Source organism: Monodon monoceros, unplaced genomic scaffold, assembly GCF_005190385.1.
Source record: "Monodon monoceros isolate NGI ecotype Baffin Bay Population unplaced genomic scaffold, NGI_Narwhal_1 Super_Scaffold_14, whole genome shotgun sequence".
NCBI classification, from domain to species: Eukaryota; Metazoa; Chordata; class Mammalia; order Artiodactyla; family Monodontidae; genus Monodon; species Monodon monoceros.
Window position 1 is genome coordinate 14,157,019 of NW_021703770.1, and position 23,223 is coordinate 14,180,241.

At 46.4% G+C, this 23,223-nt stretch overlaps 1 protein-coding gene across 1 annotated transcript in view; it reads right to left on the reverse strand.

Moving 5' to 3' along the window:
- Positions 1 to 23,223, reverse strand: part of WDYHV1 (WDYHV motif containing 1) — a 227,869-nt gene that overhangs the window by 43,022 nt on the left and 161,624 nt on the right. The gene's annotated exons all lie outside the window — the stretch shown is intronic.

Here is a 23,223-nt window from a genome sequence, read left to right on the forward strand (position 1 = left end):
CTGATAAATCCAGACCCACACTCTCTAGCTTGGCATCTTCGGGAAGAACTTTACCATTATCCATATAGTAACTGCCTCCCAAAACGATGCTGATTGGCCCTTTTTGAACTGCATGCCTCCCTCTTGAGCCAATCACTGCTTCCAGGTTGTGCTACTAGAGTTGGCTTGTCCTGGATCATGTCTCTACGGGCAGAGGTGGGGTTAACGGTTGTCATTGACAACCTATTTGAACTGCACATAATGGGATAGAAATGGTTCCCCAAAGCAAGAAATAAATGCTGAGCTGATTAAAAAACACATCTTCCCAGAACATCACAGAAGTTCACAATGAGAGGGCAAAGACACCCAAGAGGGTTTCTGGAAGCACTTGGTCCCGGTGGCAGCAAGAGCAATTGCCATGACTGTGTTTCTCTGCATTCTAGGATGTAGTGCATTGGAATTCCAGGAGAGTATGTGAAACTCAGTATCCAGCGTTTGCAAAATTATCTGCACCAGCAGAATAAAGTGTGTTTCTGGTGCCAAATGATGTTTTTCTTCTAGCCTCTGTGGAGCTGTAAACCTACAGAATTAAGCAGGATTTTCAATTTGGTAAATGTTATGAGAATTGCTGTTCTGAGGAAAGCCAACAAATTCCTTGAGAGATTACCGCAATTACGGCCCTTCCAATGCCAGGGCTGACTTTCCCTATGGCCCTCTTTGTCTCAAAGAGCCTCCCACACTGGCTCAGTCCCAAACTCAGGAATTAGCTGAAGCTGCTAGCACATTACAATCACCTGGGAAGATGTTTGAAAATGCGGCCACGTCCCATTTGGGATGGACAGACAGGGATTTTCACAGGTGGGACCAGAGCTCTGTATTTTTGAAAAGCAGCCCAGATCATTGTAATGTACGTGCAGTGAGGTCGAGAACCACCGCCCGCTCAGCTGCAGGCACAGAAGACCTTCACCTGCTGGTCCCATCCCCATCCTGGCCTGCCCCCCCCCACCAGCCCAGCAAGGGAGGCGAAGTCCTCTCCCCACCCGGGATGAGTCTTGCCGCCCTGAGCCTGGCACCACGGTGCCCCCAAGCTGACGCCTTCCTCCCCGTCCAGCTCTCCACGTCCATGTTCTGGACTTTTCCTTTCTTCCTAGTTTGTATTTCTTGCGCTCTTTCTCCTGCTGGGGTCTGCCCTGCTCCCCAGACCACTTGGTTGTGGTCCAGACACCCTCCCCAGATGGTCATCCTGGACGCTGTCACCTGAGCTGTTAGGCTGGCCTTATTTCAGCCTCTTCTCTTTTTTTTTCAATTTTTTTTTTTTTTTTTTTTGCGGTACGCAGGCCTCTCACTGTTGTGGCCCCTCCCGTTGCGGAGCACAGGCTCCGGACGCGCAGGCTCAGCGGCCATGGCTCACGGGCCCAAGCCGCTCCGCGGCATGTGGGATCTTCCCGGACCGGGGCACGAACCCGTGTCCCCTGCATCGGCAGGCGGACTCCCAACCACTGCGCCACCAGGGAAGCCCAGCCTCTTCTCTTTGAACCTCTTTGTTCAGGCTCTCGATCCCACCTCTCCCTCAAACTGTACTTGTGAAAGTGACCAGTGACTCCGACAGTGCCTACACGGCAGCCCATTTTCACTTCTTGTCGGACTTGACCAGTCAGCAGCATATGACCCACGGATGCTCCCTCCAACTTGAAATGCCCTCCTCTTGGCCTCTGGGACACCCACTTGCTCTTGCTTCTCTTCTTCCTCCCTGCAGTTCATTCTCTCTCCTTGTTTCTCCTTGTTTGGCAAATACGTGGTGGCTGACTCACCCCAGTGCTCAGCCCTGAGACCGTTTTCGTATCTACTCTCACTCCCGGGGTGCGTGAGCTCTCCCAGTGCGCGGCTCTCCATACTGTCCCAACGCTGCTGACCTTCCAGCTTTCTCTAAGCCTGGACTCCACTGCTCGCCCTATGTCTCCACGTCAGTGTTAAGCAGACACCTCGAACTAAACATGTTCAAGTTCACTCTTTCCTCTCCAAGACAACTCCTCCCACAGGCTTCTCCACTCTGGGACAGAACAAGACCTTCTCCCAGCTTCTCAGGCCCAAAGCCTCGGACACTACTCTTGGCTCTTTCTCTCACACTTCAGTCCATTTGTTCCAAGAACATGCAGAGGCCGACCGCGTCTCACCACGCGTAGCTCTGTCTCTGGTCCCAGCTGCCATCTTGACTCAGCTGGACTTATCACCATCATTTCTTCACTGGTCTCTCCGCTTCCACCTTTGCCCCGAACCTCTTCTCAACGCGGCAGCCTGTGTGATCTTTCACACATATAAAAAGTAAGTCAGCATAGGTCATTCCCCTGTTCCCTCCAAAGCCTTCCCAGCTGTCTCAGACCACCTGCAGGGAACTGCAAGCTCGCTCACCCACCGGCCCTGCCACCTCTCCGCTCTCAGCTGCTGGCCTCATCTCCCACCGTGTACCCCCCTCCCTCAGCATTAGCCTCCAGCTCACAATTCCCAGCAAGTCTCCACTTTCTGTTTCCACCCTTGCTGTGCCCTCCACCTGAAAACGCTGGCCCCAGTTCATAACCACATGGCTCACTCCCTCAAGTCCTGCTGACGGCCCTCATCTGATCCATCAACAGGTCCTGTCCGCGACACCCCTGAAATAGACCACGAACACCTCCAGTGCCTCTGTCTTCATTGCTGCTTCTCTGAGTGCAGCCATCCTCGCCTCCTACCAGCCTCCTAATAGACTCACCGCTTCCACTCCTGTCCCTCTGATCCTTCCTCAAGTAAGAGGTATTCTTTTTAAAACACAGACCTGATCGTGTTACTTTCCTGCTTAAAATAATGTTGAGTCTTCCAGAGACATCTGCCCGAAGCCCCCAATCCTCCATCTAGCCTCTAGGGCCTTCCACGACCCAGCACCTGCCTATCTCTCTGCCCTTACCTGTTGCTACTCCTCTTCCCCACTCTCCCACACCCGCAGTCATCTCTGCTTCAGTCATCCTTTATTAGTCCCCCTCCTCTCTCTTGCCACAGGGCCTTTGCACTTGCTCTTGCCCCTGCCTGATACACACCTCTCTCACCTCTTCACCTAATGTAATTTCAATTTATACCTGACACTCCAGATTTTAAAAGTCACTGCATCAAGGAGGCCCTCCATGCCCCCTGCCACCCCAGCCTGGGTCAGCTCTCCTATATGTCCCCTTTGAGACCCTCACCCTATTTGTGATGACTTGATCATCATTTTCCCCTCTAGAGTCTTACATCTGTCCTGTTTTCCTCTGCATTCCCAGAGTCGGAGCTGGGCTCAGTGTCAGCCACATGGATCGCAGATCCCCAATAAACGTATGATGAGTGGATGAAAGAATTAGTAAATGAACGTGGAAGCTGAATCAACACTGTCTCCGGGACCTCCATCTCAAACTCAGAGGTAGGTCTGTGTAGGCACTAGTTTACCCCCCCTCAGGCCCTCTGCTAAGGAGGGCAGTCCGTCCTTCCCTCTTTCCCTCCCTTTTCCCCTCTTGAACTGAGTCTGGCGAGTCTGGTTGGCACGGCCTACCTCGGTCAAGCCTGCAGGGTAAAGGGCTTTGTCCAGAGGGCACTATTTGCCTGGGAGTCTTGCCATCTATAAACTCCTCCTGTGGCCTCCAATAGTCCTTCTGTCACAGAGACTTGCTAATGCCTTGACTTTCTTTTCCCTTCGTCTCAGTAAGCTGCCAGAGTTTGTGGCTACTCAGAACCTGTCCAAGTCTCCCTGGGGCGCAGAAGAACTATGTAAATTGTCTGCTGGGATTCAGAAAGAAAGATGGCACCAGAGCCAAACACATTCGGACACACACGGCAGGCCAGCTTGTGCATCGAATCAGATGCACCTGTGACAGGTGCATTCACACACCTGGGCATCCTGAGGGCCAAAGCCCGTATCTGAACTGGGCTGCACAACGACCCTCAGGACACGAGGGATCCTTTCCAATCTGCTGAGGATAATCTCAGTCCAACGAAAGAGAGAGAAGGGTTTGGCACAAAGCTTCCTCGGTCTCACTGGCTGAGGGGAGAGTCACAGTCCAGAGTTGAGGCCAAAATATATTTAGCCAGCAGCAGTTAAATTGAAACATTTTAAGTAGAAAAATGTCAACTAGCCTGACTGATCATCTCAACAGGCAACAAGGGAAGGTGGGAAAATGAAGCAGAGCTGAGTGCTAAGCAAGAAAACATTAACAAAAATATCAAACACCCTGTCCCAACACATCCCAGTGAGCAGGAGGGGGGCCAGCAGAGAAAACAGGATCAGAGGAAAGGAACTGCAGCAGGGGAGTGGTAAGTGGAGCGCTGGAGGGGCTGCTAGCTTCAGCACTGAAACATGCCCCTCCCAGCCCCAACTCCCAGCAGGTATCTTGGAAGAAGGTCTGCTGTGCTGAGGCCACAGTGCACCCAGCCATGCACTGACCACGACATGGTCAGCAGACGCTGCACCGGCTGTCCCCTGGCAGAGCTACATGGCCCCAGCGGGAGAGAGTTGCTGGCATCCTGGCCCCATGCAGACCCTCCCTGACTCTCGCCCCAGGAGCAGTGGTGGCTTCGAAGGTGAACGCCAACCTGGAGCCTCCAGTCTCCCCTCCAGGAGGTCTCCTTAAGATCCTGCTTCATCCTCTTCTGCATCCACTGTGTCTGGTAAACAAGAGCAAGTCCCAAGTATCCACATCTTAAAACCAAAGTCCCGAGGTAGACTGAATTTACCTTTGCCACCTACAACAAAAATCTGTAATGTCCCAGAGGCAAGGGCTGTAACTAGCTTTATTCAAACACGTCCTCAGGATGTCTGACACCACCCTCCCCACCCAGCTCCAACATGCCCCCATGCCTTTGCACATGCTACTTCTCCTGCTATGATGCCTTCCCCAGCGCCACCTACTGAACTCTTACTTGGCCTCCATCTCCTCCATGGAGCCCTTTCCAACCTTTCTACCCTCCTCCCTTCCCCCCCTTTATTCCAGCTCCTTTCACGTTGCAGCACCATAGAGACCTGGCAAATGGAACTGAAAGGGGAGCTCTTCATGGAGGCAAAGACAGACTCTCAGTGCCCTAGAAACCCCGAGCCAAATTCAATCAGCACTTGGCACACAGACAATGCTGACATAGTTGTGGAATGAATGAGCAGCTGCACAAACGAACGGGTCCTAAACACCACTGGGGTGTCCATGCTGCTCTGGGTGAGAACAAGGGCTTAATTATCAAACGCATTGAGCTTTAAGTCAGGGAGGACCCCCGATGGTGTCTAAGCTTTAAACATTATTATTGCAGAATGAAAAACATAGACTAGAGCAGTATGTAATATGGTGGGGAAGACAATGACACTGATTTTTACCCCAAGAACACTATTCAAAAGGGCACAGCTGATGGCCTTCAGATGATCCAGGTCCCCAGAACTCTCTGCATGCCTTCTGTCCTCTTGGGTCATTTTTCAGAGAATCCCCCCTCTCCAGTCGTCTGGACTTGGAAAGCACTAAATCCTTTCCCAGCTTCAGGGACCCCCGCTGACCTTCGCTTGCCAACAATTGTTTATTGGTGGAAGCAGCATGTGGTGCAGAGGACACAAACGTGGGAGCAAATGAGACCTGGCCTTGGGCTCGGGCTCTGCCCCTCACTGGCAGTGCAGCTTTTGACAGGTTACCTCGACTCTCTGAGCTTCAGTTTCCACATCTGGAAAATGGGTGCATTTTTACCTACCTGAGGGATTACTTGGAGAATGACAAGAAAGATGAAGACCGTTAACAGCACAGTGTCTGACACTGAGTGGGCAGTGAACACGGCCAAGTTCCTTTCTCTTCTTCCCTATTTGGTCCTGCTCCTGTCCTCATTACTGGCTAGTCTGCACGACCCCGATGAAAAACTTCCCTAAGAGCCCACTTTGACCAAGGAAGAGCAAATGGCTCAGACAACCCTGAACAGCCTCTCCCCTCTGGCTGCCATGGCTTCTCACACCTGAGGATCTGATTCCTGCATCTTGCTAACTGGTCCTCCTCTGAGAGCACTCTTGTCTTCTTCATTCATTCACTCATAGACTGTTATGCATGCAACAAATACTGACCAGAGACCCCTACATGCCAGGCACGGTGGTAAATATGGGGGTCATGGAGTGAACAAGGGGGTGAATGAGGCTCCTGCTGTCACCAACCTCACAGACCGATGGAGTTTTCCCAACCAGATGTGTTCAAACAGGGAAAGGATGGGAGAATGAGGGCAAGACTCTGACACTTCCTTTAGGACTCAGCTCAGACACTGTGTTGGTTCCCAAGCCTGCCATAACAAACTACCACAAACCTGGTGGCTTCAAACAACAGAAATTTGTTCTCCCACAGTTCTGGAGGCTAGAAATTCAAAATCAAGGTATCGGCAGGGCTGGGCTCCCTCTGAAGGCTCTAAGGAAGTATCTTTCCTCATCTCTTACAGATTCGGCTGGCTCCTGGAAAACGCTGCCATTCCTTGGCTGGTGGCTGCATCACTCCAATCTCTGCCTCTGTCATCACAGGACCTTCTTCTCTGTGTGTCCTTCTCTGTCTCTTATTGGACTTTGGGCCCACCCTAATCTAGTGTGATCTCATCTGGATCCTTACCTTATCACATCTGCAAAGACCCTGTTTCCAAATAAGGTCCCATTCTGAGGTTCTGAGTTGACATGAACTTGGGGAGGAGGCACTATCCATCCCACTATAGACAACATCTCCCCCAGGAAGGCATCCTGATGAGCCCTCATCGCCCTCTGTCCCAGGCTGGGCCACCATGACACCGACACCTCCTCGTCTCCCCATTTCATCAGGGGCATCTTGTGGCAGGGACCACGTCTGAGAAGATACTCAGTAAATGTGTACTGAGCTGAACTAAACCATATCACAGGGACTAGCAACTCTTTAATGGATTCCAAGGTCAACGTATATGAGAAACAGCTTCCGAGTAGCTTCCCCAAAGTCCAAGGTGAGCAACGTCTGCCAAATGCCAATCAAGAAGGAGTTAGGGTCCATAAGGAGAAGTCCAGGGGCAGGCATGAGAAATGATCTAAGAGAACTAATCTGTTAGCATAATGTTACCACAATGTCTTATTCTCGGTCTTGCCAACATAAGCCTTTGGGGTGACGTCGTGAGAGGCTGCACCTTAAAGCAGAAGCCAATGCTGTGGGTGCTGGAGGGAGGGGGTCTGGTTTCTGAAATGTCAGCTCTCATGCAGTCTTATAGGAATTCTAGGCTCCCATTCAAACACCACGTCATTCTCTTCATGTGGGGAACTGGGGTTTTGTTTTCCCTAAAGATAGGCACAAGTCTCTTTTCCTCTTCATTTCACTTGTTTAATTAAGATTCCAGGCCCTGCGGTCCAGAAATCTCCAGTAACACTCCCAGAAGAAGCTGATGGTCCAGAAAATGGTGCTTTGAGGACAGAGATTCAAGGATTCCAGGGGTCTGAGAGACACAAGCACAGAGGTAGGTCCTATTCGAAATCAAGAGGCTATCTCTGCAGTTTCCCCAAAGGACCCATTGGCTCTACTCACATTCAGAGACAAGAGGCCACGTCAGGGCAACTGCAAAATCAAAACCATCTGAAAGGGGCTGGAAGGGAGGCAATGTGGAGACATCTATACTCAAGATAAGACCGAGGAGAAAATGGTAGAATTCATTAGCAGAGCCTCTGAGACACTTCTCTTTTGTGGAGTATTGGAGAAGAAAACAGAATTAATCCCCACTTTGGCTATAGGTTTATTGGACTTATCTGAAGGGCAAAACTGAGAATGCTAATGGATTTGAAAGAGCCCAGATAATTCTCCACTTGAGACTGTGACTACCGGGGTCTGTGCCCATGGGTGCAACGATTAGCCCTCAGAAAACGTTTGCTGAGTGAAGGAATCCATGAGTGATGATGACTAATGTTTATTGCCCAATGGCTAAGCACCGTACCCACAATACCTGGCTCAGGTATCACAAGAATCTTCCAGCATCTCCTCAGCACACTTCCTGAAACCCTATATCCAAAACAGCCTCCAGCCCACCCACTGCATTATTCTTGCTCACCCCTTGTATCTTCCCTTCATATCTTTTATCATAATTATTTATTGTTTTATTTGCTTTCCTGAGCTTACTTAGTTGACACCCTCACCCAAATGGAGGTTCCATGAGGACGGAGAACAGGGCTGCCTTGGTCACATCTGTTTCCCTGGTTCCCAACACAGAGCAATCAAAACAGGTTTGCTGAATGAATGAATGAATGGACGAATGGCAGTTGGGCATTAGGATGCAGTGCAAAGGAGAGAGAAGGTAAATTTTTAGAATAGCATGGTGGGGGGGGCCCAGTATGAGGAAGGAGTTAACTGGCCCTGGGGAAGGCATGTTCCTTGTCCAGGTGAGGGCTACAGGAAGGTCATTCTGCAGGCAGCCAGGGGAAGGATGGAGAAATCCAGACAGTTTATTGATTTATTTTATATATTTATTTTTGGCTATGTTGGGTCTTCGTTGCTGCATGTGGGCTTTCTCTAGCTGCGGCGAGCGGGGGCTACTCTTCCTTGCGTGCGCGGGCTTCTCACTGCGGTGGCTTCTCTTGTTGCGGAGCACAGGCTCTAGGCCTGTGGGCTTCAGTAGCTGTGGCACGCGGGCTCAGTAGCTGTGGCTTGTGGGCTCTAGAGCGCAGGCTCGGTAGTTGTGGCGCACGGGCTTAGTTACTCCGTGGCATGTGGCATCTTCCCGGACCAGGGCTCAAACCCGTGTCCCCTGAACTGGCAGGCAGATTCTCAACCACTGCACCACCAGGGAAGTTCCCAGAGAGTTTAGATGAGCTGCTATTGCCAGTCCCTGGGAGGGATGATGAGTTCTGGCCACTAACATGACAGTGAGGAATAAAGGGAGGGGAGGACATGTGAAACAAGATGGCAGAATCCACGGGGAACTGGACACTAATTGGATGCAGAAAGGGGAAGAGGTGGGAAGCAAGGAAGAGAGAGCGCACAGTTGCCAGCCTGGCTGACCCACAGGATGCCTGTGCCATCAGCAGAGAAGTGCAGGACAAAAGCCAGGGGAAGTATGCCATGGGGCTGCCAGCCAGGAGGTGAAAGCCCCGAGACAGGTACAGAGGCATCCCATGTCCAGAGCAGTGTCCCGTGCCCAGGGGTTTGCACAAGCTCCATGGATCTGTAATCTTGCCTATAGTATGTCTCCCCCACTAGATCTTAGGGGCCTATCTTTCAGAACCCCTTTTGAAACTACCCAGTCACCACTGAAAACACCTCTGACAATGGCTTGTGTGGTGAACTTTCGCATCTGCAGAGGAGCCTATAAGGCAGTTTCTGAGTGGACAAGAGCACAGATGGGGCCAACGTGCCTGGCTGTGTGGCCCTGGGAAAATTAACCAACCTCTCTGTTTCTCAGTTTCCTCATCTCTAAATTGGGTATTATGATAATACACCTGCCTCCTCATAGAGTTTTTGAGAGAATTAACTGAATTAATATACATAAGTGCTGTCTGTAGGTTAGCCATTATTACCGTTTCTGTCCTTAAATATAATGCACTGCAAAGAGCTATCTGTAACTATGTGGCCTTGGGGAGGTCTCTTAACCTCTCTGAGCATCAGTATCCCCTTTGGCAAAATGGAGATGATGATGCTATCACTCTGTAGTGGGTTGAATCATGGCCCCAAAAGATAAAACCTTATTTGGAAAAAGGGTCTTTGCAAATGTAGTTACATAAAGCATCTCAGGATGAGACAATCCTGGATTAACTGGGTGAATCGTAAATCCAGTGGCCAAGTGTTCTTATACGAGAAAGGCTGAGGGAGATCTGAGACACAGAGGAGAAGGCTGCGTGAAGACGAAGGCAAGAGACTGCAGCTACGCAGCCCACAAGCCAAGGATGCCTGAAGCCATCAGAAACTGGAGGAGACAAGGAAGCGTCCTCGCCAGAGCCTCCGGAGGGAGGGCAGCCCTGGCAACAACCTGATTTTGGACTTCTGGCCTCCAGAACTTGAGAGAACACACTTCTGTTGTTTTAGGCCATCAAGCTGTTTCAGCAGCCAGAGGAAACGAATACACTCCCTCACAGGATTGCTGCAAGAATTAAAAGAGGTAACATCCATAACGTAGCTGGCAATCAGCAATTCACAACAATTATTGTTATGATTTACCTCCTTTCTCTGGACCTTCATCTCCCCACCTGTAAAATCAGAATTTAGATGGGATAAAAATGTCCAAGTTTTTGCTACCTTGTGCCGGCTCCCTCACCCCTCAACTCCCTCACAAGGGAGGTTGGGATCATGTTAATTTCTCGTCTCCCTTCTTCTCCCTTCTGTCCCAATGTCCCCAAATGACAGGTCTTTACATCTCTGTGTCCATCACGGAGGATGGTGGGCACTTATCCTCATCTTCAAACTGGACGCGATGATGAGACCACAGAATCCTGAGCAGTCACCCTCCAAATCTTCCAACACGAAAGAAGATCCTGGGCACGTCACTCAACCCCACTAGGACATGACTGCCCAGAGTATATTTTAGGAATTATAATATTCTCCCCCTTCTCAGGGCTTGATGAGAAGGAAGCACTTCAAACGACCACATCAATGTCTAAAGCAAAAACAGCAACCACGAATGGTGGGAGTGCTAAGGGACATAAAAGTAAAATGTGCAATGACAGTAAGAATGTCAGTGACGTTTAAAATTTACAATGACCTTGTAAATGACAACGACAGCAGAAAGGATGGGAGGAAGGAGATGGCGATGCTTCATGGGTGTACTAGACGGGGACCTCTCACCAGACTATGCAAAGAGGCCCTTTAACTACTCTCCCTGGCTCCATTCTCTCCTCTTCTCACTCTCGCCCTGCCACTCAAAGTCAGGACTGGAGGGACACTCCTAGAAGAAGGGCGGGAGCAATAGATCCATTTATCTTTCTAAAAAATAAATCTGGCCAGATCCCTCCCTTTCTTAAGTCCCTTTGAGGAATTCAAACTCCACTTCCATACCCATGAAGTCCTTCGTATGTGTAAGAATAAACAGCCTTGGGGCTTCCCTGGTGGCGCAGTGGTTAGGAATCCACCTGTCAATGCAGGGCACACGAGTTCGAGCCCTGGTCCGGGAAGATCCCACATGCCGTGGAGCAACTAAGCCCGTGCGCCACAACTACTGAGCCTGTGCTCTGGAGCCGTGAGCCACAACTACTGAAGCCCACGTGCCTAGAGCCCGTGCTCCGCAACAAGAGAAGCCACCGCAATGAGAAGCACGTGCGCCACAACGAAGAGTGGCCCCAGCTCATCGCAACTAGAGAAAGCCCACATGCAGCAACAAAGACCCAACACAGCCAAAAATAAATAAAATAAAATTAATTAATTAAAGAAAAGAAAAAGAATAAACAGCCTCCACTTGATTAGGTAACATGTAACATGGTAGCGGAGGTCCCACCCAAAAGGTACTCAGTGAATGCTAATTTCCTTGCTGCCTCCACACTCCCTGCTCTCTTCAACTGGCCAGAAAGAGAACTCTCTTATTTCGTATTAACAAACAATGCTTAGCTATTAGCTGTAGCTGCAGATACATAGAAACAGAGATTAAATAGATCTCGGATTCTTGGCCACTGGCTCCCCATCCTATAGGGACACAGTGGCCTGCTCTTTCATGCCAAAGGCACAGGACATGCTTCCTACAAGGGCTCAGTCCCAGTGAATGTGGTCAAAGCCTTAGATTCTCAAGAAGTTTTCAAGGAAATATTTTTGCCCTCAAAATTGCCTCCTTCTTTTTATCTAGAATAACGATTTATTTTGTTATTCAGTGACTGAAAATTCATGAAATTTTGTGGTTAGAGCAAAAACGTCACACATGATTCCATATGTCCATGCAGTGGGGCTGAGAAAATCTGACAGTGAAAACCACCGTTTCTTCCCCTAGAGTTTAAAGGCCTCCAGCCTCTTTTTTTTTTTCTTATAATAACTTTATTCCCTTAAAAACATTGCTTTAAAAAAAATCATAACTAGATACAAGGTTCTATAAATAAAGACAATGGTCAAAGCACTGTATTTTCTTAGATTAGTTTCAAGATTCAAATTCTCAAATGCAAATGTAACATTTCCAAGTCATGGACCCAGAAGTAGAACTGACAGACCAGCTGGTCCAATCCAGAGAGGCAACATGGAGAAATGGAAACAACGGTGGGTCCCATGAGAAGCATCCAAGGACCTGGATTTGAGGTTCAGTCCTCCCTGCACTAGGCACAGGACCTTGGGCAGGTCACTAAACAACCAAGTCCTGGCCTGTAAAACAGATGAATCTCATCTGCCCAGCATGCTTGAGAAAATTGTGATAGTAAATGGAAAAGCTGAAAGTGCTCTATAGTGACCAGGGATAAATATTCTCCCACACTCTTCACTCTACCTCTCTGGACTCAAGGCCCATTTGGCCTGGGGAAACAAGAGTAAAGGGATAATTAGTGAAAGCCATGGAACACACATGCATAACCAGCATCTGGATCAAGAATATTATAGCACCCTAGAAGGCCCCTTCACACCTTGTTCCAGTCATTAGACTTTCCAGGGGGAACCACTATCCTGACTTCCAAACCTCATATTAGTTGTACCTATTTATGAATTTCATGTAAATGGAACTAGATAGGTTGAACTCGTCTACATGACTTCTGCTCAACATTAAGTTTGTGAAATTCATTCACATTGTTATGTGTAATTATAACTTGTTCATACTTGTTGCCTATAGTATTTAACTACATGACAATATCACAATTCATGTATCTGTTTTACTCTTGATGAGCATTTGTGTAGCTTCCCATTTGGGGCTGTTATGAACGTTCATGTGCATATCTTTTGGTGAACATTTGTGTGCTTATCTGTTGAGTGTATATCTACTAGTGAAATCGCTGGGTCACGGGGTGTGCATAAGTTCAGCTTTATAAAAAACTGATACAGCCAATCAGTTTCCCAAACTTGTTGTACCAACCTCTACTCCCACCAGCAGTGTATGAGAGTTCCAGTTGCTCCACATCTCAACAACACTTGATACTGTCTGTCTTTTTCATTTTAGCCATTCTGGTGGGTTGGAAGTGGCGTCACATTGCAGAATGATATTTTTAAAGTGTAAACCAGATTATGTTTCTCTGCCAATGGTTTCTTTCTGCAAGCAGAATAAAACCCAACTCTTCAACCTGACCTATAAGGCCTTGGTTACCTCTGACCTTCTCTCTGACCACTCACTCTACTCACTATTCCTCCACTCCACCACCTTTCCAATCTTCAGATATGCCAAGGTCATTCCCAACTCAGGTTCCTTATATTTGCTGTTTCCTCTGTCTAGGAAGTTTTCCTCCAGATCATCCCATGAATAACTACTTCTGGCTCACTCATACATTCAAAAAATATTACTGAGTGATTATCAGGTTCCTTCTCAAATGTCACCTCCCTCCAAGGATCTTTCCCTGATTACCATCAAATGTAGTCAAGATTACTCCATTACCACTACCACCACCACACGTTCACTCTCTAGCCCCTTATCTTGCTTTATTTTCCTGTTTAGTAATTATCACTACCTCCCATTTCCTCTTTTAAGATTTCTGCCTTATCACACTAGGATATAAACTAAGAGCAGAGACAGTCAGTGTATCTTCAACTAGAACAGTGCACACAGTAAGTATACAATAAATATTTATGGGATGAACAGAGAATGAAAGGGAAGGAATTCACATAGCCTTCTCAAAGTTAACCATAGAATATTAAAGCTAATGGAGCCCCTTCTATGTTTTTCTATCTTACTCCCCGCCCCCATCCCACTTGACTGATAAAAATGAAGCTCAGAAAGATAAAGTGAATTGGTCAAGCCAGCAGCAGAAATGGAGTTTGAATCCAAGCTCATGATTTCTAGTTCTAGTATACTATTCTGCCTACAAGAACAGGGGACAAAGTCTAATCCCATTTGAATGAGTCTCTAATTACTGAATATTGGACATTAGGAACTGATTCGACCTGGAGAAGTCCCCTCTCATACCATGAAGGTAGACAACACATCAAGAGAATATGACACAGGAATCACTTCTGGTTTCCCCCCAAATCATCTCTGACCTTGGTTCAGAGGAAGAGGATGACACTGAGAGGGTAAATATGGACGAGGGTGGCTCTGAGTCTACCTCCCATTCTCTCAAGAAAGGAAAGTGAACCATCTTGGCAGGAATAATTTCCCTGGGCTCCAAGGGCCTGAGATCTACCAGGAGATCATGGCCTACCGGGAGAGGGCCCTGTCTCACATGCTTAGTTTGGGTGAGAATCAGGTTGTACCACAACACGAGCCTCACGGCCAGTTGCATAATTGGATATGTAATCAGTACCTTCAAGAACTTCAGCCAAAAACACTCCTGACACCACTTCGATCTTGCTGAATCAACTCCAAACCCCATGACTGGATGATTCACTGGTCTCCTCCGGGGTCATGACTATCAGGTGCTGACCCAGGAATTAGAACTAGATTCATAAGGGGAAAGATCCACTAGTTGGAACTCTGGTTTTTCCAGTGCTTCAACCTACTGCTCCTTGGGTTTCCAAGCAGTGATGGAGGCCATGTTGGTCTCTTCCTCATCAATCCAAATAAACAGAAGATAACCAGAGACCAACTAGATAAGATAGGGAGCTACCCTTTGGGAAGAAATCAACCAGAAATGATTAAAAAACAAAAACTTACAAAACCCACAACCTCCTATCATAATCCAAAATCCAAAAACCTCTGAAAACTGTTTTTTTTCTTTTTTTTTTTACAAATTTATTTATTTTTGGCTGCATTGGGTCTTCGTTGCTGCACGCGGGCTTTCTCTAGTTGTGGCTACTCTTTGTTGTGGTGCACTGGCTTCTCATTGCGGTGGCTTCTCTTGTTGCAGAGCACAGGCTCTAGGCATGCGGGCTTCAGTAGTTGTGGCTCGCGGGCTCCAGAGCGCAGGCTCAGTAGTTGTGGCGCACAGGCTTAGTTGCTCCGCGGCATGTGGGATCTTCCCGGACCAGGGCTCAAACCTGTGTCCCCTGCATTGACAGGCGGATTCTTAACCACTGCGCCACCAGGGAAGTCCCTGAAAATTGGGTTTTTTGCTTGATTGTTTTGTATATTTGTGGCAAATTCATCTGGCAGCAAATCCTGAGAGCGAAAACTGACATGAGGCTATTTTTAGCCTTTATTTATCCTACTTTGTGTGCATACTCATACATTTTGATGTAGAAATATTACCGTTTGATTTTGAGGTGCTGAGTCAGACCCCAATGGAGTGATCAGAATATACAGTATATTGTACGTCTTACTACTTTAATGAAAACTGAAAAATTCGTAATACCAAAACACATCTTGCTCCTAAGATTTTAGGTAAGCATGGCAGACCTGTAATTTTTCACTTACCTTATTTGTTCTGCACAAAAAACTAGGGCAGACAGTATTGCCCTCATTTAACAAATGAATAAACTGAGGCTCAGAGAAGTTATATGACCTGCTATCTATCACTGCATAACAAATTACTCCAACACTTAATGGTTTAAGACAAAAATAAACATTTATCGCTTCACACAGTTTCCGTGGATCAGGGATTTGAGAGTGGCTTAGTTGAGTGGTTCTGGTTACAGGCCTCTCATGAAATTGTAGTCAAGATGTTGACCAGTTATCCAGCGTGTTTTATCTGAAGGTTTGACTGAGGCTGAAGGATCCACTTCCAAGATGGCTCACTCACATGGCTGTTGGCAGGAGGCTTTGGTTTCTTGTTACATGAATCTTTCCCTAGGTCTGCTTCAGTACCCTCCCAATATGGCAACCAGATTCCCCCAGAGCAAGTAACCCAAAACAGAGCAGGATGGAAGCCACAATGTCTCTTATGACCTAGACTCACAAGTCACATTCCATCATTTTCATAATATTCGACTGGTTACAAAGGTCAGCCTTTCAAATATGAGGAAGAACTACGTAAGGACATAAATGCCACCACAATTATATAATATTTTGTTTATGTTTTACAGATGAAGTCTAAGCAACTGGTCCAAGGTTGCATAGCTCGTCAGATGCAGAATAGGACTTGAAGCCAGGCTGACCAGTTCCAGAGTCCATACTTTTAACTGCGACATGATAATACCTCCTTCAATTTACTTGACTGTCCTCTAATATATTGGACATTTAAGTAAATTCTAGTTTCTTGTTACTATAAATCATACTGAACACTTTCCACATAAATCTATATCTCCAGCTCCTGTTCTTTTGTTAGGACAAATGCCTAGAGGCAAAATTGCCAAGTCAAAAGGTACGAACTTTTTTAATCCTCTTGACATATATTACAAAAAATAATCTCCAGAAAGGAAACACCAATTAACAAACTCAGTGAATGTTCCTGTGAATGCCTGTCTCGCTACATCCTTGATACAACTGAATATCATTATTGTTTAAATATGTTAATTTTATAGGCTCTAAATACTTATATTGATTTGCATTTCTTCATATAGTTATTATTATTTATCTGCACATTTAGGAGTTTTGGTTGTAAGCAATAGAATTTGACTAATTTAAAGTTTTTTGTATCCAAAGAATACAGGTGGCTCAGGGAATTAAAGGGAAGGTTGGAAAATATGGCTTGTAAAGAAAAGGAGGCCAGAGCATGCCGAGGGCTCTAGGCAACAGGAAGGGATGGATGGCCTTAAAGGCCACAATCACTGGAATGAGTCGGTTTCAACATTCTATCCATCCTTGGGTCAAAGAGCCCAAGCCTGAATCATGTATCTCACCTTAGGTAGGGCAGGGCAAGTTGCCTTGATTCAACCAAGACAGCACTTAGTGGGGGAGAGGTAATTACCCAGAAGTAGGTAAATTGCTGTTACCAAAAGAAGGGATGGATCCTTTACAGCTGAAGAGCAATAAATGTCTACTACAGGGTTCAATTTGATGGCTCCCAAACCCATGCTGTTAAGTTAAAAATTCTCTGCTCCTTATGCTGGCTCATCGTCTATTTTTATTCATTGGTCAAGTAAAATAACTTTACTTTGTTTTTAACCTAAGAAGTTCAGCATCATTGGAGTCCCCACCATGGACAAGCCAGGGAAGAGTTCTCTTTGGTTGGGAGAAAACTCTAAAAATGTAGAAATGTGGAGATACGATGCCTTCAACTTTGCCAAATAAAATAACCAAGAACAAAGGGATTAGACCGGCTCTGGTCTGAATGTTTGTGACCCTCCCACCCCCACCCCGATCCCGCCCAAATTCATATGTTGAAATCTTAATGCCCTATGTGATGGTATTAGAAGGTGGGGCCTTTGGGAGGTGATTAAATACTGAGGGTGGAGCCCTCATGAATGGGATTAATGGTTTTATAGAAGAGACCCCAGATTGCTTCCCAGCCCAATTTCCATCACATGAAAACTGATGCGACGAGAAGTTTGCAGTGTAGAAGAGGGCCGTCACCTGACCATGCTGGCACCCTAATCTTGGACTTCCAGCCTCCAGAGCTGTGAGAAGTAAATTTCAATTGTTTATTAGTCACCCAGTTTATGGTATTTTGTTAGACTGAGATAAGCCCTTTACCAGGAGTTGGCAAACGTTTTCTGTGAAGAACCAGACAGTAAATATTTTAAGGTTTGAGGGGATAACATTCTCTACAACTACCCAATTCTGCTGTTGTAGCACAAACGTACCCAGAGACAATAAGGAAACAAATGGACCTGGTTGTATTCCAACAAAACTCTACTGACAAAAACAGGTGGCAAGCAGGATTTAGTCTTGGGGGGGGGGGATACTTTCCTGACCTTGTCTTTAAACCAAACAACAACAAAATGTATAAATGCTTCTGTTTGTGGTTATTTTAATCCTGGCTCCAAAACTGTAACATTTCTCCTGTGGTTTTAAGGAATTTACCTTCAGATGCCAATATTTAGGACAGTGTTCACTTGGTTTATCACCTGCATTTTAACTATAAATTACTTCAGGTGATTCTGGCTTGGAGAAAACATGAGAGCAATAATGAACCATTTGGTAGGGACTCAATATCCACCTCAAAATCAACTTCGCTATCCATGTAGATGGGGACAAGCAGATGTGTTTATTCATTCAAGAACATTCAACATGCCTTTACTCAGCACATATTCTGTGCCAGGGGCTGAGGCTAGATACACAAAATACACAGGCCCAGGCCTTAAAGAGTTTAAGCCTGGTGGAGAAAATCACAGTCTAGAAAAATAATCCATAGTTGCTGAGCGTTACTCTAGTGGATAATGGATGGGTGTTACAGAGAACTGGGATCAGGTTTGAAGAGCTGTAACTGTCTGAAAATGGAACAGGTTGCCTCATGGACAGGTCGGAAGAACTCCAGCTTTTTGGGATAACCAATGCCCAAGGCCAATTCCTAATCTGGGTAAATCTCAGACTGTACAGCTCTGTAAGATTCTACAATCACCAGATAGCCCTTTGAGTGCCCACAAGATTTATAAGAATTCCCCCTTCAGTGGGTGTCCTCCTCAATATGTCATGTTGAGCTCCCAGCAGCTGAATCTATACTATGTTCTGATGCCTGTGTTCATGATTGATTGATCCAGGGGTTGACAACTGACCCAAGTAGGGTACAGTAGAAAGTCTCCAAAGATGGCCACCATTGATTCCTTTCCTCGTTCTGTGCACATGCTACTCCTCACACCCAGAAGGGAAGTCTATTTCACCTGTGCTTGAATCTGGGTTGATCTGAGTGAATTTTTTGACCAAAGGTCATGGCAGAAGTGATGTTGTCTGACATCAAAGGCTAGGTCAGAAGACCTAGTCCTTAGTCCTTTGTAACATCTGCCCTTGGAACTCAGCTGCTGTGCTGTGAGGAAGTCAAGCAGCCCGATGAAGAGGCTCACATGGCGAGAAACTGAGGTCTCCCCATTGATGGTCTGGCTGAGATCCCAGCTGACAACCAGGAACCGCCTACTAATCATGTGAATACGCCATCTTGGAAGTGGGTCTTTCAGCAGCACCAGCTTATGCTGCGTGAGCTACGGCGCTGAGCCCTGCCCAGATTCCTGACTCGTAAATCATGAGATGAAATAAAATCATTGTTTGGGGGCTTCCCTGGTGGCGCAGTGGTTGAGAGTCCGCCTGCCGATGCAGGGGACACGGGTTCGTGCCCCGGTCCGGGAAAATCCCACATGCCGCGGAGCGGCTGGGCCCGTGAGCCATGGCCGCTGAGCCTGCGTGTCCGGAGCCTGTGCTCCGCAACGGGAGAGGCCGCGGCAGTGAGAGGCCCGCGTACCGCAAGAAAAAAAAAAAATCATTGTTTGAAGTCACTAAGTTTTGAGGTACTTTGTTATTCAGCAACAGATCATTGGAACATGAACCAACCACTGTCTTTCTCTCCCAACAATTTGAAATTTCGGTTGGAGATAAACAAAATATTGGAAATTTTAGGAGCTGAGTCTCATTAAAAGCAACCCTTGGGGACTTCCCTGGTGGCGCAGTGGTTGAGGGTCCGCCTGCCGATGCAGGCGACGCGGGTTCGTGCCCCGGTCCGGGAAGGTCCCACATGCCGCGGAGCGGCTGGGCCCGTGAGCCGTGGCCGCTGAGCCTGCGCGTCTGGAGCCTGTGCTCCGCGGCGGGAGAGGCCACAACAGTGAGAGGCCCGCATTATCGCAAAGAAAAAAAAAAAAAAAAAAGCAACCCTTGGTGTGCATTAGAATCACATGGAGAAACTGTGTCAAATGTAAAGTTCTGGGCTACAACCCTTCCCCTAAAGTTCTGATCCAGTCAGACTGGGTAGAGCTTAGGGATATTTTAAGCAAACATTGTAAGCAAGCATCCCAGGTGCTTCTGATATCATGGACTAAAACCATGATTTGGATACACAACCTAGAGAAACAACACACACACATCCACTTAGATTTTCCCTCCCCTTGTCTTGCCAAACTGGCCTTGACTTGAGCCCCTGACAATCCAGTGTTAGCTATTTGTAGCCTAAAAACTGGCTGGATCTCAAGGTGAAGAAAAGCCCACATCAATAAAAAAACTCAGTAGAGGAGAGGTGGTGCTTGAATCCTCATGAACCCACAGTTCTCTCTAAATTGAAGACTTAATCATCTCCCTAATTTTAGAATCCTGAAATATCTAGGATTGCGAGATTAAAGACCTCTTTAAACTGCAATGTGAAATGTGTTCTGGTCCTTGCTATATTTTTTCTCCAAAAGGCAAATCTCATCAGCCACCTTGGGGATTCTTCTGGATTATATCACAGACAACAGGATTCTCTCAGTAAAACAAGCTGGCTGTGACTGCCAATGTCTGCAGACGGAATTTCAAAGGGCTGGTCAGTATGTGTGAACTCTAGTGAGGCGACTGCTTCGGGGGGAAGATTTCCTTTGAGGAGTTCAGATAGGAAAGCTGATTTACATGCACTGGACTCCCACAGACCTGCTCTAGTTAGACATGAATCGGGTCAAGGTCTGTGCGTTCTTTCCTGCTTGAAGGTTTATTGGGAACAAGAAAAAGAGAGAAAAAAAAATCTCTGTAAGTTAAGTTGGTGGACTCTTCACTTTTTCCCACAGCCAGTCCAAAGAGGCAAACACTATATAAATGAGTACTTGATAGGACTCAGAGTGACAAGCCTGGAGTTTTCAAATATGGGGTCAATGCTAGCAAACTTGGAAAGCAGGTGACATTTACTTCAGCAAACTTCTCCCAACTCTGTGCTTCATAAGACCTCTCCTTGCTTTACCCTCTGTCTTCATACTGCCCTTCTGTTCCTCAGTCTTCCCCACACTAAGGTTCCCCACCGAGAAGTAGCTTCTTTAGGAAGTAACTTAAGCTCCAGAAGTGTTTTCCTTCTCTTTCTTCAATCTGCCCAGCCCTCCATCAAAACACACCCTTCCCAATATCCATGTCCTCTGGACCCTCCTCACACCTCATCATGATTCATCCTTCTGGCAGCACTAAGTAGGGGAGAATTTTTATTATTATCCTTCATGTTTCAGCTTTGCAATTTATAGGAAACTGGAAGAAGCAATCCCTTGGGGTAACTAGTAGTTAAAGCTTCAGGCTCATAGCAGTGAGATGACAGGGTTTAAAACAATGCATGGCTAAAGAACATGATATGCGCGTGCGTGCGCACGCGCACACACACACACTGGAATACTACTCAGTCATTAAAAAGAACGAAATTTTGCCATTTGCAGCAACATGGATAGACTTGGAGGGCGTTATGCTAAGTGAAATAAATCAAACAGAGAAAGACAAATACTGTATGATATCACTTATCTGTGGAATCTAAAAAAGACAACTAGTGAATATGACAAAAAAGAAGCAGATCCACAGATACAGAGAACAGACCAGTAGTTACAAGTGGGGAAAGGGGAGGGGGAAGGGGCAAGATAGGGGTAGGGGAATAAAAGGTACAAACTACTAGGTATAAAATAAGCTACAAGGATACATTGTACAACACTGGGAAGAGGACCAATATTTTATAATAACTATAAATGGGGTATAACTTTTAAAACTGTAAATCATTATATTATATCTAGTATATAAATACTTACATAATATTTTACAGCAACTATATTATCATTTTTTAAAATGTTTATAGCAGCTTTATTCATAGTTGCCTAAAACTACAAATAACCCAAATGTTCATCAACAGAATGGATAAAGCACAATATACATATATCATGAAGTTCTAGCCACATTAAGGAAGAAACAAACAACTGCTCCAGGCTACAATGTCAGTGAATCTCAGACATAATGAGCAGTGTATATGTCAATTCTTTTAAAAAAGCACTGAAGGAGAAAAAAAAGCAATGCATGGCTCCTTCTTTGTACCAGGCAAACTTAGAGGCTCAGGGGAGGTGCAGGGTCCCGGGCACTGAGGAAAGAAGAGTTCATTCTTAAATGAGGGTTTAACTGAATACATTTGGATTTTTGGAATAAAAATGACCTCTTCTGTAACTTAGAATCTATTTATTCTTCCCTGTGCAAATTAACAAAGCTTATTTTTAAAATCTGGAAAATAAAACCAACTCAAAAATTAAATTAAAAAAATGGAAATCTGAAACTCACCCTCCCAAGGTTCTACTGGCTGACTCTGGGGCACATTTTTGTGGGCAGTTTACGTTCAAGGCACGTCACTGCCCTTGGCCCTGGCTCAGCATGGAGAAGGGGGCACTGATCAGTCTGTCTGACCAAAGCTAATTTCCCAACTTGGATCCCAAGATTTCCAACATAACTCTATTTTCACATGAAAAAAAATCCAAACTAGAAATCAGAAGACCTGTCTTGTAACCCAGGTTCTGCTGCTAAATATGGGGTCTTGAACTTAAGAGAAAAACGAAGAGTACAAACCTGGGAAATTCTCTCCACCCTAAAAAATCTAGGATTCCAAGATTGAAGGTCTTTGTTTAAAATACACATTAATTCCCTGAAAAGAGTGACACATTAATCATCTACTACCCACTGCCCCTAAGCTCAAACGAACTGCCCAGCTTAGCTTATTCATCTCCTTCTCACAGGTCCTAAAGGAAGCCACAGGAGATGAGCAATTTAAATAGGATGATGAGAAGGGAAAGTTCTAGAATATGGAGGCTTCTCAAGGGAGGAAAGGAATGTGGTGGGAGACCCTGCTGGAGCAGGGGAAAGCATAAGGCTCTGGACCCCCACTGTGGAGGCACCGAAAGGAAAGGGAGGCCACGGACAAGGCACAGAAAAACGAATTTTTTCCATTTCACATTTTTTCCCTTGGCTGGGGCTAAAGAAAAACTGCAAAAAGTCCATCACAGTGAGAGTTTTTTAGACCCTTGTGGATGCTTATTAAATGGTAAATAACTCCGGGAATAATGATCCCCAGGAATGCTAGTCCCATCACTGCCCTGACCCAAGTCAAAATAAGTGCTTTCTCTCCTTTTTGAGAAATTGAGACTCAGCTGATGTGAGGTCAGCAGGGGTTAGGAGGGGGAGAAAAGAAGAAAATATCAGCAGTTGCCTTTATCAAGCATCCACTCTGCATTAGGCGCCGTGCTAGGGTCTCTCGCTGGACGTGACAGATCTGCCGAGACGAGATTTATCATTCCCATTCTACACATGGGGACCACTGAGGCTCAGAAGAGGTCCCCTTGCCCAACATCACCCAGCTGTGATGGGCACAGCCAGGATTTAAACCCACACCTGGGTGACACCAAAACCTCTACTCTTTCTACAATGACCACGGACAAGGAGTTTTAGCAAGTGAGTTTTAACTTTCCACTTAAGTGATAAGCAAAGTAGTACTAATGA